This window comes from Hydra viridissima, unplaced genomic scaffold, assembly GCF_058129835.1.
Source record: "Hydra viridissima isolate aposymbiotic clone 2 unplaced genomic scaffold, HvirCarnegie_v1 scaffold_3, whole genome shotgun sequence".
In the NCBI taxonomy this organism is placed as follows: Eukaryota; Metazoa; Cnidaria; class Hydrozoa; order Anthoathecata; family Hydridae; genus Hydra; species Hydra viridissima.
This window is the reverse complement of record NW_028324302.1, coordinates 18934151-18949916: the sequence shown is the minus strand read 5'-3', so window position 1 is coordinate 18949916 and position 15766 is coordinate 18934151. Positions and strand designations below refer to the sequence as shown.

General features: G+C 32.9%; 1 long non-coding RNA gene across 1 annotated transcript; it reads right to left on the bottom strand.

Annotated features, from left to right (window-relative positions):
• Window positions 1–1017: 1017 nt before the first annotated feature.
• LOC149891307 (uncharacterized) lies at window positions 1018–1423 on the bottom strand. The gene is made up of 2 exons (XR_016450577.1): window positions 1312–1423; window positions 1018–1174 (listed from the first exon to the last, which is right to left on the bottom strand). It is a non-coding gene; the product is annotated as an uncharacterized LOC149891307 (long non-coding RNA).
• Window positions 1424–15766: the final 14343 nt, after the last annotated feature.

Here is a 15766-nt window from a genome sequence, read left to right as displayed (position 1 = left end):
TTGAATATATGGCTACCTTTTTTAAATCAAAAAGACTATGATCTTGGTTTCTCAATCATTTGTGTGCTGCCTTCTGTGGTTTTTTTTTGTATATAAGTTTAGTTTTGAAAAGTCTTTTAAATATTTTTCTTTACTTTTAATGGAGAAAATTGTTAAAATTGAGTTCCTAATGTTTTAATTATCAACTCATTTAATAGAATTTTGTATAAATTCTGTATCATGTTGTATAGAACTTGTTTCTGATTGTGATCTATATAATTTATATGTTTATATGTTTGTATGTTTTTATCGTCTAAGCAGACATCTCTGTGAGAAGCTTCTCAGAGTTTTAATTTGCCAAAAGATTTCTAAGTATGCTTTCTAATAAACAAGAAATACATTTTTCTAACGATCAGTAATGTTAAATATATATATCATTTCATAGTCTGACAATAATGGGTATAAGAGTTCGGGTATTTGTATTCTGCAAAGGTAGCACTAAATCGTTTTAAGAAAGATAATCAACTACCAAGCATTAGACCGTAGAAGTCTTTAAAAATCCTTCATTATCAAGCATTCATGAAATGCATATAAAATCATGCCTTTATGATAATTGGTACCTCAAGCTATCGAACAATAGAGTTTGTGCCATTTAATTTGCATGTTTTAGAGAATGGAATACCTGAGGATCCCTTCGAGTCAATAGCACTATCACACTATGTTACGCCGTGGCATATACACTGTGAGGTTTTACGCCGTGGCATACATTATACACTGTGAGGTTTTAATGCTTTAAAATCTGGATCTCAACACCATACTTCAATCAGCTTTTGTTTATTCATTTTTATGTCAGCTCTGACTTTGCGTTTGACAAGTTCCCATATATATTTTCAATAGAGTTTGTCTGGAGAATTACTATGATAATCAATAATAATAGAAAACCACTTGTAGCTGTGTAATTCGTCATCGAATTCGTAGCAGTGGACTGCAGTCTTATACTGACCTTGTTTTGTCCTTGAACAATCTCAAGCTGACTGGTATCTTTGTTTGATATGCATGATCAAACCATTATAGATGCTGGGTGCTTCACAGTACTCACAATACATCCCGACTTGTACTGTTTTCCTGGTCTGCGGCACACGAACCTGGCTTTGAATACCAAAATCTTGATGGTCGATTCATCACTGAATACAACCTGAACAAGGCAATTAATATAAACTAATAAACTAAATAACTAATAAAAATTGGGGTAAATACAATCTATACAATCAATTGTCTTTTGTAGACTCACAATACCGAAATATTACTTGAATGAAGAAATAGAAGATTTACCTTATTCCAGTCATCTTGAGAAAAAGCAGAGTGATTCATCGCCCAAGCAAGACATTTTTTAACCATTGTAGGCATAAGCTTCGGCGTCTTCCATTGGTTTTTTGTACTTGAATCCTAGTTCATAACCTTTCCTTTCAAAGTACCCAAGTTAAAATGTTGATGCCTTGGTTTTCAAAAACGGTTTTCAGTTTTCTTGCAGGCATCTTACATCTTGCAGGCATCTTACATCTTCTGCTCGATAAAACTTCTTGATTTTTCTGTTGGTGACCAATATTTTTTAAAATTGGTCACCAACAGAAAAATCTCTGTCACTTGTTATCCTTTTCGACCAAAGCGGCACTTGCTTTGTACTTTGAATTCGACCTCTAATTTGAGCTGGGTATTAATTTTCTGGTTTTGCCTGAGAGACGTTGACATTTTCGGCAATACTCCTCTGAGTGTGACCTGTTTCTCGCTGGGGAACATCTATTTTTAGCCAACTTAAGCGAGGAAATATCACTCACTTTGCGCAGCATTAAAACTCTAAACAAATAACAACATTCATTAAGTTATCATAGGACTGATTAAAAACAACTTTTGTTTTAGATTAATAAAATTTACCACACCAAAGTGAAAAGATTATTTAAAAAGATTATTTAAAAAAGAAATAAACAGCAACTGAAAAAAAAAAATTTTTTTTTAATTGAAATAACTCGCTTAACAACTTTTTATTCTGAGAAACAACTAGGTAACAACAATAAAAAAATAATTTTATTAGTTGTTGGATAAAAAATAAAATGGTAAACATTCAAAAATGTTTGTGCCACCTCGGCCAATACTGTCTCAGTAACTGAAAGCATTTAGGATATGATTTTTTGGCAAATGGTTAACAACTAAAACTACTTTTAAAAAAATAAGTATTTGACTTGAAATTTTTCAAATGGTGCTTATTAAAAGAATAATTTTTTTAAGTTCAAGCTTGTATAAATAAATTTTTTTTTACAATATTGTAAAATATTTAGTTTCGATTGTAAAACTAGGTGCAATAAACATTTTCTGAAAATCTCATGCAAATTGAACGTACATTTATTGAAATGGATGGGATGGCCCAGGAGGTCAAAAGCTTACATATTGAGAAAAAAGCATTTAAGTATGATACTCACAATTGTACCAAATATTTTCAGTCGAAATCACAATTTAAAAACAATAACTTATATGAACATGGACCAGGATTTTGTAGGTTACTTTCTTGGTCATTATTTGCATCTTCTTTTTTTCTCTTTTTTTTTTTTTTGCATCCACGAATAATTTTTCGCTGCTTTTTTGATATCCGATTTCTATTACAATTTTTTTTTATTGAATAAACTTTTTAAACATAAGTCATGCAGATAGTAAAACAATGTGCTAAAAGTAACAAATCAAGAAGATTTCATGGAAATAGATATACCAGAAATTTGCCAAATGATTCAACTTTCCCAGTAGTTCCTTTATTAGTGCTGAAAATGGCAGTCTTTCTTCTAACACTTCGTTAAACTTTTTCTTTTTCTTAAAAAAAAAAAAAATTTTTTAAATTGAGACACAGCAAAATGAAACAAATCTGTTGGTTACCGTATTGTTGGCATGGAAGCTTTATATATTATTTGATTTACCAATTGTTGTAAAAAATGTCTCTAATTTTATTTTAAATCTTTTAGAACGTTTTTCTAAGAAAAAAGGATTGAGCTCAATGTTATATACTTGGTACCCTAACTGCGACGAAAAGATTGAATTCTACACATCAAAGACATACTTTGGAAAAAAAGCTTTGATGTAAATAATAGAATAATTTATTCAATGCGTGAAAAATGTCATACTTGCAACATTACTTCATGTAGCCTCGTCAGCTGAAAATAACTAGTAATTATTCAGTAATAACTGAAAATAACTAACAATTTACCTAAAAAACAGGCACTGGCCTTCCACTCTCAGTTGTTTTATTAGGATGATATGGCAACACATACCCAAAACAAAGTATGTTTCATTAACACAGTTGGAGTTAGGAGCAAACGATGATGTTTCAAATTCTAATATTGGAAAAAAAGCAAGTGCTCTTTTATTTAAGACGATGAATATAATTCCTGAAATATATATTCCTCAAGGCTATTCAATCATGAACAAAAAGCGTCTAAATTTACAGAATATGTTTCCAAGCTCTTTCAAGAAATTAAAAAAGGTATGGCTAAAAGACATACAGGAAGCAGAAATTACTTGGAGATTCCAACTGCAACTCAACAAAGTAGTACTTGTACCTCTTCTCTTTAGTATCAATGATCCTAATGCGTCCATCAAACATTTTTCTGATGATGCTAATCTTAAATTAATTACAAACTCAAAACAAATATATGTATAAGTCAGAATATGGCCAGTCTTGTTCAATGGCTTCGAGCAAGTAAAAGCTTATTGTGTACTAAAAGTAAAGTAAAAAAAAAATAGTTATGTTAAATGTATAAATTTTTTTTCTCCAGGAAAACTAGCCAGAATCTTTCAAAATACTTGAACTTTAGAATAAGTGGTGGAAAACTGTCTTTGTCTTGTAATAACTTATATTGGTGTTGTGATAGATGAGGAATTTTCGCTTAAAACATAAATAACCCAATGATATATGTTAACCAGATATCTAACTCGCGCTTCCGTAGTGAAGCAAATTTTTTGCCAGTCCAGTTTTGTTTTGTCAGTCTGAAATGACGCAATTATAAATCAAAGCAAATCAAAAATGAATTATTGTCAGTTTAAAACGGCATTAAAAACTCTAAAAGCTTGCTTCACTTTTTCTTACGGAATTTTTGTGAAGTTAGACATCCACTTAATATATATCATTGAAATAACCTTACTCTCAAATTAAGCCGTTCCAATGGCTTTTTGTTTGAAAAAGTTGGAAAAAGTTCGACATGGTATCAACTTAGCAATTTAGGGTCACATTTACGATATGCATGTTAAGTTTGGGAATAAAGTGAAATTTCATTCAATGGGGCGGTGGTATCATTTGTCACTGAAGTACTTTTACCAGAGATGGTTTTAAAGCTGATGTCATTCCTAAAAATAAGAACAGAAAAAGTTGAGTTTTAACTTGAAAAAACTTGATGGAAAAATGATATGTATGTTTATTACTGATTAATCCCAATATCTACAGAGTGGGACTGAAGTGAGGGCCTTGACTTCGTTATTGAAAATCGCCTTAAAAGGCTGACTGAAATAAATTGATAAACTTTCCTTATTTTCGGTCACTAGGTGATTGAATATACAACTAAATTTTTTTGAAACCTTTTTAATTTTAAAATATAACATATATTTTCATACTTGATGTTTTTGCTTTGCCATTATGAGTATAAATTTACCTATGATATATTTATAAAAAAAACACAAAAGCATCGTACATCATACATACATACATACATACATACATACATACATTTTATGGTCTTTTATTTGTATATATGTTTATGTTTACATGTAAATATTTGAAAGCATTATAGTATTTACTTTAGCTACATCTGATCTCTTTTAAAAGTAAATGTTTCGTTGTTATTTTTTTTTTTCATGCGTTCAGCTCTACGTCTTTTCCCTCCTATGATATTAAGTTTGGTATTTTTCTTTGATCAGGTCTTTAAATTTTCTTTTCTAAAACACCATTGCTGAATTGACATAAAAATAAAAAGTAACGGGAGCACCACATTCAAATTAACTGGGGTATCCTCAAAAAAAAACTCCGCAAAATGCAATGGCAAATGTTTCAATAAAAACATCTCTTAGTTTTAATGAAAATTAGATAATATGTAATTACAAACAAAAATTTATCGAAAATAATTGTTCTTTGATTATGTTTGCTGCTTATTTTAAAGATAGATCCCAAATCAGCCATTAGGAAAAAAGCGAAAAAAATCAATTACGTCTTTTGGCCTGATTAAGCTTCGACTTAATAAACCAAAAACGTGGTTGCTTCGTTGGACTGTGATTATGTTATTAAGTAATATATCTCAGTCAACTGCCCTGAAATTTGAAATCCAAATTGAAAACTTTTGAGGTTATTGTAAAAGCTTAGCCTACAATAGAAAATGTGGAAAGCGTAAAATGTTCAAAAATCAATTGAAAGAATCAATTTTCGTTTTGAAAAATGTCCCTCTAAAGGTAGTACAGCAGTGTTCGAGCATAAATAAATGAAGATTCAATACAGTTTGTCTTAAAAGATTTTAAGAAAAGAATTCATTAATAATATTAAATGTAAATTCGGCTTGCAAAGTAAACCCAATTTGATTATTTAAAAAAAATATATGCTTATACTTGTTTTTAGAAGTTTTATTGTTGTTTCATTATTGAGAGAAAAACTGTTCAGAATTTGTCTTAACAGTGTCATGAAGAAGTTATGTTAATAGATTTCAAGGAAAGAAAAGAATTGGTATCAAGTTGTGCCGTTCACAGCGGTATTGACAAAATTATACTTAGTTAATAAAAACTAGATGGAAAAATACGGATGGGTTGAACATGACTGCAGGAAAAGACTTTTTATGTACGATTTGCACCAAAGCTACCTAAATGAAAATACTTCTGCACCGTCATTCCATAGAAAGTCTCATACGAAGCGTACGTTTTGAAAGGGTTTTTGAAATAAACCCCAGTAAATATTTAGTTCGCACAAACAATCTGAAATGATCGCTTCGTAGGATTCAAGGAACAAGCTTCGATCTGCATTCTAAGCGTTAATGAGAAACTAAGATTAAGGAGCTCAATTCTAAAAACATCAAGAATGCCACTATATTCAGCTGTTTGATGAAAATGTTGATAAAACTTGCTGATCCAAAATTGTTGCAGTCAATAGTTTTGGTGGATTGTCTAACATGACTGGGAGAATCCGTGGATTGCAGAGCACAATGAGAGAAAAAGAAGAGATTTGTGAACATTGGTGTACATAAAATCTAAACTTGTTAGCGTAGAAATCTGTAGTGAATCAATCCGAGATTCGGAACACAATTAATCTGGTTCAACCATTAATTAGATTTTCCCGTTTTTCACTGACATTTTTCACCGACATTTTTTACCGACGTTTTTTACCGACATTTTCTGAAAGAAAAACCACCTTTTATTCTCTAACGTAATTTTTTCCAATCTGTTCACGTAAAAAAGTAAAACTGCACGCCAATACGACGTAGGAAATCAGATGTTAAAGAAACTACTCTCTCTTCTTGAATATCTTGGTTTTATGTTAAAACACGAGCGCTGCAGCAACGACCGCTCTCAGACAGGCTTCTTTAACAAACCACGCTTATTTTAGGCCCTATAACAAACAACTGCAATTAAACTCAATTGATCCACCTTATAGAAAACGTGCATATACATAACAATTTTAGTCAAATATTTAAGGTTATTTGCAATGTTTGCATATATTTGACAAGCACTTTCCACAAACAGGTTTCTTACAATTTGCACATACTGTTGATGTCAGATGACGTTTGCTGTTTGTTTTTATCTGACATCCCAAACGAGTTGATGTATTGCTGTTGGTAGCTACTGTGGTATTACTGTTGGCAGCAACAAGAGATTTTCGGTGAGTAATATTTGCTTCTCTTAACTGTTCAGATAAAGTGAAAAGAAAACTTTCGTCTCGAAATTTTTTGTTGTGTACCTTTTTTAAAAATGAGCCAAGCGTTTGCACCAGTCAAGTCTAAAATATTTAAGAAAACAGCAAGCGGCCAGCGTCGGCACCCAGATTTTGTTGACATTTGTCGACACATTGAATCTAACAAACCAACTCCACATTTATTCGCATAGTAATAAAGTATTCCCTCTGGTTTCTTCTTCCCATCACATTGCTTAGTCGCCCCTCTATGAAGTGTTGATAATAAAATTACAGTTTTCTTCTTCTTTGCCTGGTAGACAATCAAGTTCAATGGGCCATTTATGCTGAAAGTCGAATCGTAAAGTGGAAGTGGATCAAATGTTGGAATTTCTTTTCTGCTATGTTTAATTGTTCTAACAATTGGCGTTTTCTTTTGAAAAAGTTTTGTTGTAAGATCGACACTTGTAAAAACGTTGTCTGTAGTAACATTATACCCGCGGCCTAAATAATGTTCCATTAGTGACATGACCACATGAGTACCCAAATTTTCTACACGGCTTTCATCTTTACCTAGATAAGGTTTGATACTGAGACAATATTTAGTCTTTGGATCAGCTAAAATCCAGAATTTTGTTCCAAACTTGTCCGGTTTATTAGGCATATACTGTGTAAAGCGACACCGAGCTTTAGTTGGGAACAACTGCTCGTCAATTGTTTAAGATTCCTCAGGTATGTAATATTTTTGGCTGTTTTCTACAAATCTTGTCATCACTCATGACATAACAGCAAGTTTATCACTTTGGAGGAGCTCTCTACGTTTTGAACGTATATCAAATCTAATGTTTTTCATGATGTCTTCAAATCGAGAACGCGGCATAGTTTCTATAAAAGCTTTGTTGCCATATTTTTCAGACCATAGGAATTTAACTAGAAAATTTCTTGCGTTCATGCATCCGCGAAGATATGTTAGGCCTATGAAAACATCAAGTTCAATGTCGCTTACATTCCATTCCTTCATTTGATAAATTGGCAGATAAAACAGTACATTTTTTTGATAAAGCGTGTAAACCCTTCATTCATAATTAGTCTAAATGCATCAATAGGTATCAAAACATTACGACAATAAGAAGTTGTTCCGCATTTGGCAGTAAACACATTCTGAGTTTGAAATCTTCCAGTTACCTCAGCTTTTGACACAATAGTCCATTTTACATCTCTACGAGTTTTAACAGTTAAATCATTACTCCCACCGCATCAACTTTCTTCTACGTCATCATCGCTACTGCTTTCTGAATTGTAAACAAAAGCATTACTTTCATCGTCATCAGAAAGATTATCTTCAACAACATTTGCCTCGTCATTTTCTTTTGTTGAATCTGATTCATCACCACTGTAGATTTCCGAGAGTTCTTGTAATATGAACAAACGCTGTTGCGCCGACACACGTTTTGGACGTTGATATGTAACTGATTGGTCAATTGAAAGAGGATGTGCTGCAACAGAGGTTTTTGATGATGAAGCACTTAAGCGCTTGCTGAACTTAAGCGTTTCATTATAATATTAATAGCTTTTCTGATATTTTTCTACAGGTCAATATAGTAGTAAGTTTCATACTGTAAAGCAGTAATATTGGTGTACATGTGGTGGCAGCATAGTTATACCAATTACGTGGAAACAATATTTTATTTTATTCGCTAACGTTTGCATTTTATTTTATTTTTTTTTTCGGTTTAAATAATCTGTATAAATATGCTGGTAGTTCAGATTTAGGCAAATCATGCTACTAAGCTTCTACTTAGAGTAAAACGCGCCGTAATTTGGGCATAAAACCTTTGTATATATATGTAGGGTGAAAGAAATTTACATATTTAATATAACTTACATCAAAATTAACAGTTTTAAATGTTAGTTTTATACATTTAAACAAGAAAATAAGTCTAAATGCATATAAATGTTAAGTTGGATCAATTGATCCACTTTGGGGTTTCTAGGTATGTAAAAAACCTGGGGCTTCAAGTGTTAAAGAAATTTTAATTTTTAAATGTTCACTTTTTCCTCTTTTACTTTTATCTTTATACCAGTATTCACTTTCGTGAATAGGCAAAGTGGTATTGCAATAAAAATTAAGTATCTAACTACTACAATATGCGGATTCTGGCTCATTGATACTTTTCCATACTTAAGGAATTCAAGATGGTGTTGTGTTTTTAAAATGTAAAAATGTTATTAGATTTCCATCTCATTGTTAATATCATGCCGGAACCTGCAAAGAAGTATAAAACTGTATCTTTTTCGTAATTTATTCTAGACCAAAGAGTTTATCATAATCCATAAATGTAAAGCACGGTTTTAGTTTGTAGTGTCCAATGGCTAGGGTATGAATTCCGTCTTGTAAGATGTGTCTTTTGTCGTCGTTAGCGCTGAGAGCGACTTTGTTGATTTCTTCGGTGTAAATGTTATGTTCATGTGATCGGAAGACGTTCATGGTTGCAAGCTTTTCTTTGTTATTTATTAAGCAGTCACCACAAGGTATTGATAACTTCTTGAAAGTCATCCCCTTCCTGTAAATTTTTCAAGACGTAAAGACACAAGTGACCGCAATAAGACGTATTACCAAACTGTACTCTCTCGCTGTTGTAAAAGACTGGGCTTTTTAAATAATCAATGAGCTCAACAAGAGGAGGCTGAGCATAAGAGTCGAAGCTGTATTTTTTGTCACCGTCTTTATACCAGCACACCCAATGAAACCCACCAGTGCTTGAATCTCCTGTATTCACAATACCACATTCTTTTTTTCTTGGCTTTTTTGGTAACTCATCCCTGACAAACACGCCTCGAAAGTTTTTTAATTTTAACTGTTTAGCAGCCTTTATCAATTGAAAGTTAGTTAAAGCTTCATTAGGTAAAACAATTCCTTCTACGTCAATCCATTGAAAGTCGATCATTTTTTTAATTTCTTAAAAAGTTTATCCGAATTTTTTAACAAGCGATTTTCATAGAATAGCACCTAAAAAGGGTATACTATTAAAGGGTGAGTTAGGTCCGAGTAATAAACCAGCTCCAACAGATTGATAACCTTTTCCAGTTTTAATGAAGAGTCCATCACCGTGAACATTTTTAGTCCATGGGGTGATAAACAATCCTTCTCCACCTAAAGTTTTTATCTTCATTCCTTTTCCATTTTTGCTCATGTAAAAAAGACCTCTTCCTGCAATTTTATCAACCATAGCAGAGCCGGCAGAAGAACCTACACCTGCTAACAATCCAGTGGCGAGAGCAGGAACAACCTTTGTGGCAAGAGTGCTGCCTATCATACCTAGTAACGGTAAAAGAGCTCCGATGAAACCTCCTTCTATTTTCGAGTTGTATGCAATTTGTCTTTTGCTCAATTTAAGAGTGACTCCTTTACCAGCTTCATACGCTTTTCTAATTTTGTTCAATTGTGAATTAGTGATAGCGAGAACATGTTTACCGTTCAAGTCTTGATGAGAAAGCTTAATGCTAGTATCGGTTTTATCATGCATAGCTTTTTTAATTTTATCAGATTGGCTCTGCGAGATGTTAATTTTGATATTTTGATAATTGCTCATTTTTTATGTATTAAAAATTATTTATTTCACTTCTCGAATATGATATCGTATTGTAATATCCTCTCCACGAAAATCAACCAAATCTCCATTCTGATCAATGATGCGAGTAACCATTGTTGAAATTTCAAACAGTTTAACAGGAAGATAAATCAAATGCATTGGTCTCTCGATGATTTTATAGCCTGGACTAACATTTGGATAAAACGAGTAAATGCAATTTAATTGGGTTCCATTAATATAGGATGATCCGATCACGTTGTTAACGATTCTGATGGTGTTAATGCTTGAAATTCTAACGATATTATCCGACTCGTATTCGGAATTGGAATTTAATTTTCTTTTAGTAAACCCTAAAACTGAAGAGATGCTGTTCTCCACGTTAAAGTCAATCAAATAATTCAAACCAAGTTTAATGGTTGATTTTAAAGTATTAAGATTGATTCCAATTTGAAGGTTGTTTGGAGAGTAATTAATTTTATTTGCAATAACATAACTTCCACGTTGAGCTGTTTTTATTGTGTTAAAAATAGACTTTTGCAAATACTCATTGATGTCTTTAATGTCATAGCTTCCTGATGGAATGATAATGTTCTCCCAATTAGCTCCATTGTTCATGCTGTATTTGAAAGAATTGTTTTTACTGTTTACATTTGGAATGCTGTTGTAAGTCTCAAGACCGAGAAAAGCCATTTCATAACTTTTTCCTTCGTTAAAAACGATTTTATCTAAAAATTCAGTGGTGATAAAACTTGATTTTCCATCTACATCGATGATTATACCTGACATTTTTTAAATAAAAATTATTTTTTAAATTGTTTTAGAAAAACAAAAAATCATCAAACCCACTTCGGTTCTTTCCCTCGTTCTTTTTAGAAGAGAGATCAATGACGGCAAATCCGTGAGGTTCATTCCAGCAATGATTGCAAAAGGCTTTAAACTCTTCTATTTTCATATCGCTGGATACATGATCTTGGTAAATGTGGTTAATGTTTTTTGAGTCTTGAGGAAACAAGCAAATGAAATTAGCGTTTTCTCGGATGGTTTGTCTAGGCAGCATAAAATAGTTTTGAGCGAGGTAAAAGCAGTCGACGTTAGAGTGTCTTCCTCGGATGTAATATTTTTCGCACTTGTTTTGATTAGTTAATTGCAAATCGTCAAAGATCATCAAATTGTTTTTGGTTGAGTCTAAGGATTCAGGTTCAGGCACATCGTCCGCTGTTTCAAAAAATTGACACTCCATATCATCATTGTTGGAATACTTTTTTGAAAGGTTGTTAATAACATCTTCAGGGTTTAAATTCAATTTTTCCATTTCGTCTTGTACATCATCCGTTAACAAATCAACTATATCCTTTTTAGGAAGTTTATTTTCGAAGGATCTTTTGAGTATTTTGTATTCAGGTTGAAAAAGGGATTTTCCAAAGACATACAATCGGTTGTAATCTAGCCATCCCGGTCTGAGAAGTAGATTGAGCAGCAACGTTGTTTTTCCATATCCAGACTTTCCAACGATGATTCCTCGAATGCTTCTCGGTAAAAGCTTGCTGTTGTTTCTTTTGGTTTTCCCAATTTTACACGACAATTTCATCACTTCCATTTTTTATATTTAAAAAGTTTTTATATATGTTAAAATGTACTGCGTTAAGTGTAGAAGAGAGACTGAAACCATTCACTTGAAAAACGAGATCACAAAAAACAACAGACCTATGTTGAAAGGGACTTGCAACTCTTGTGGGATAAAAAAGAACAAATTTATTTCTGCGCATGCGCTTAGCGGAGGAGACTTGGTGGAATCGATCAACAATTTTTCAAAAAAAATAAAGCTTCCATGGGCAAAGTTTCCAGGAGAAATGCACGTTCCAGGTATGAACTTTGCAGGACCTGGCACCAATTTGGACAAAAGACTCACTTCCACAGACATGTATCAAGAGTGGAGCAAACCGGTGGATAGAGTAGACAATGCAGCATATCACCACGATTTAGCTTACAAGTATTTTAACGACAAACAAAACAGAAATTTAGCAGATCGAATGATGCTTGAAGAAATGGATTCTATACAAAATCCTACTCAAAAAGAAATAAGCGAGCGAAAAATCATCGCTCCCATCATCAAAGCCAAAGCTAAATTCGGATTGGGTGTAAGTGCTTTGAAATGGACAGACCAGCTTGCAGAGGAGCTTCATAAACCGGTGATTCATCATTTTAAAAGAAGAAGGGTGATTGTAAACAACATTGATGAAATATGGGCCGCAGATTTGGTTGACATGCAATCGTTTTCAAAATTCAACAAGGGTGTAAAATATTTGCTCATGGTGATTGACGTGTTTTCAAAGTATGGATGGATCGTTCCGTTAAAAAGCAAAACGGGTCTTGAAGTGGCAGAATCGTTGAAAAAGATTTTTGGTGAAAGAAAATGCGTCAAATTGTGGGTAGATAAAGGAAAAGAGTTTTACAACAAGCATGTACAAGCTCTAGGTGTGCAATTATACTCCACTGAAAATGAAGAAAAATGTTCTGTTGTTGAACGATGGAATAGAACGATGAAAGAGAGAATGTTTAAATATTTTTCAGCCAACAATACCAATAAATATATTGACGTATTAGATGAGATGGTGAAAAATTACAACAACACAAAGCACTCTTCTATCAAAATGACACCAGTTGAAGCTAGCGATGAAAAGAATAAAGGTAGGGTATGGTGGAATCTGTATGGAAAGGATCAAACATTACCAGCAAAACCAAAATTCTTAATGGGTGATCAAGTGAGGATCGTAAAAAAGAAGTCTCATTTTGAAAAAGGGTATACGCCGAGATGGACTGAAGAGGTTTTTACCGTGTCAAATGTTCAGCATACGAATCCACCCACGTATAAAATCGCTGATGCTAACGGTGAAGAAATTCAAGGCACTTTTTACGAGCAGGAGATGCAAAAGACGCATCAAGACATATTCAGAATTGAAAAAATCATTCGCAAAACCAAGAGCAAGTCGTTAGTCAAATGGTTGGGATATCCAGACTCGTTTAATTCATGGGTAGATAATAATGAATTGTTAAGTTTGCAAAAATGATCTAAAAATTTATTTTTAATATGTAAAATGCATGCTCCTCACAAGTTTTTTAGAAATGTTACCTCAGCAGAAGTTCACGTCCTGTTTGCTGTTACTATTCACGTCCATGTTATTATGGACGTGAATAGTAACAGCAAACAGGACGTGATTGTTAAAAAAGGAGAAAAACTTTGTAAGATTAACTACATTGATTTAAAATAATTTTTTTATTGATAAAAAAATGGAAATATTGAATGAAAAACTTTATCCAGTTCTTCCATCAGCTCCTATAGATGAAGGAGGGCATGTTTATAGGCTTCAGAAAATAAGCGAGATACAAAAAGAGATAGAGAGTGAAAAAGCAAAAAGAGTTCATCTAAGCAAAAAGTATCATCGCGTGTTTAGGATCATTTCTAATGTAGATAATACAATGCAAACCTTATGCATTGCTTTGGGTGTGACTGGAATTGGCCTTTTATCAACCATCGCTGCTGCCCCTGTTGCAATTGCGTGTGAAGGTGTAGCTATTGGAATGGGGTTTTTATCCATTGTAGGAGGAAAAGTCAACAAAAAACTAGCATTAAAAGCGGAGAAGCATGAAAAGATCAAAGTGTTGGCAGAGTCGAAATTGAATACGATTAGCGAGCACATTTCCAAAGCGTTGATGGATGGAAAAATAAACGATTCAGAGTTTCAATTGATTCTTGATGAGCTTCAAAAATTTAAATCCTTGATGGAGGAAATACGAACCAAAACCAAAAAGGGAATAGATGAAGTTACTAAAGAAAACTTGATTCAAAAAGGAAGAGAAGATGCGATTCAAACGTTCAATAACCTTTTTAAGAAAGGATCAACGTAGTCGTAAAACCAATTTATGTTTTTTTCCACGTATTTTAAAAAGATGTTTTTCTTTAAAATACAAGACATGAATAAAAGGGATGAAATTGTGAAAGAAATTAATGACAGAAGAAACGGCAACATTTCAGATGCTAATCTTCAGACTGATTTGAGCAAGCTTTACAAGCCTCTGATTGAAAGCAATGAAAAGATGATTAAAAGCCTGTCAGTCGATCAAAAAAAGAAAAGACCTTTCGAAGTGAACAAAGTTGGAGATAAAATGTACATTGGAAAAATGGAGGTTGAAATAGATGGAAATGATATCATTGTCGGTGAAGAAAAGTATAATGGAACAAAAGGTCTTTGGGAACTGATGACTGAATTAACAATACCAAAGAGCTATACCGATGAAGATTTGCAAAATTATGAAAAAATTTTAATGGATAGTGATGCTATAAGATCTGATTCGCAACCGCATAAACCGAAATCATCAAGAAGACCAAAGTATCAACAACTTATTGCTCCTATTTGGGAAAAAATGATGCGTATTGAAAAGGGTATAAAAGGTCGTGGTGTTATTATTCTTTCGAGCGATCCTAATGCGTTGGTGGAAAAGCTTGAATTGAGTATTGCTGCATGGCATGCTGGGAATAAAGAGTCAAGAAATATGGCTGTTGCTATTTGCGATGAGCTGTTGAGACAAGGGGATATTAATAAAGAGGAATATAAATCGTTAATGAGGACTATTGATAAAATTATTTAAAAAAAGTGTTTTATTTAAAAAAATGCTCATTGTGAACAAAAGAAGATATGTGAAAAAGAACGTTGTTGGGGGAGGTGGTATTGTAGACATGATTAAAAATTTCATAAAAAGAGCAGCTGCGTCAAGTGTTACAAAAGCAACAGTGAATTTGCTTAAAAATGCTGCAACAAGCAAAATTGGACAAGAAGCGATTACAGCTGCAAAATCTGCTGGGACAGAGTTAGCCCTTTCAGCCATTTCCGCTGCTAAAGACGTGGCTATTGATAAAGGTAAAAAGACCATTGAGAAATTAAAGACTGGTTCATCTATTCAAAGTAAGAAAATGTCTAAAAAGAACGCGATTCGAATTCAAGACCTGGTGAAAATAGGGCAGGGCATGAAAATAGTATGAAGATTTCTGTTGCGATGGCTTGTTATAAACTTGCAATGTCTTGCGATGAGAGACATTTAAATGAATTAAATAATTTTTTATTATATAAAAAAATGATAAGTACTGAGCGATTAAGAGTTACTGAGAACCCAGAGTATGATATTGGTATTGAAAAAGTTGATTTTTTTGAGTATCTTCCAACCAATCTCGATTTAAATTCTTCAGGCACGATTACTTTTGAGATTGACTGTCAATCGATTCAAACAGTACCATCAGAGG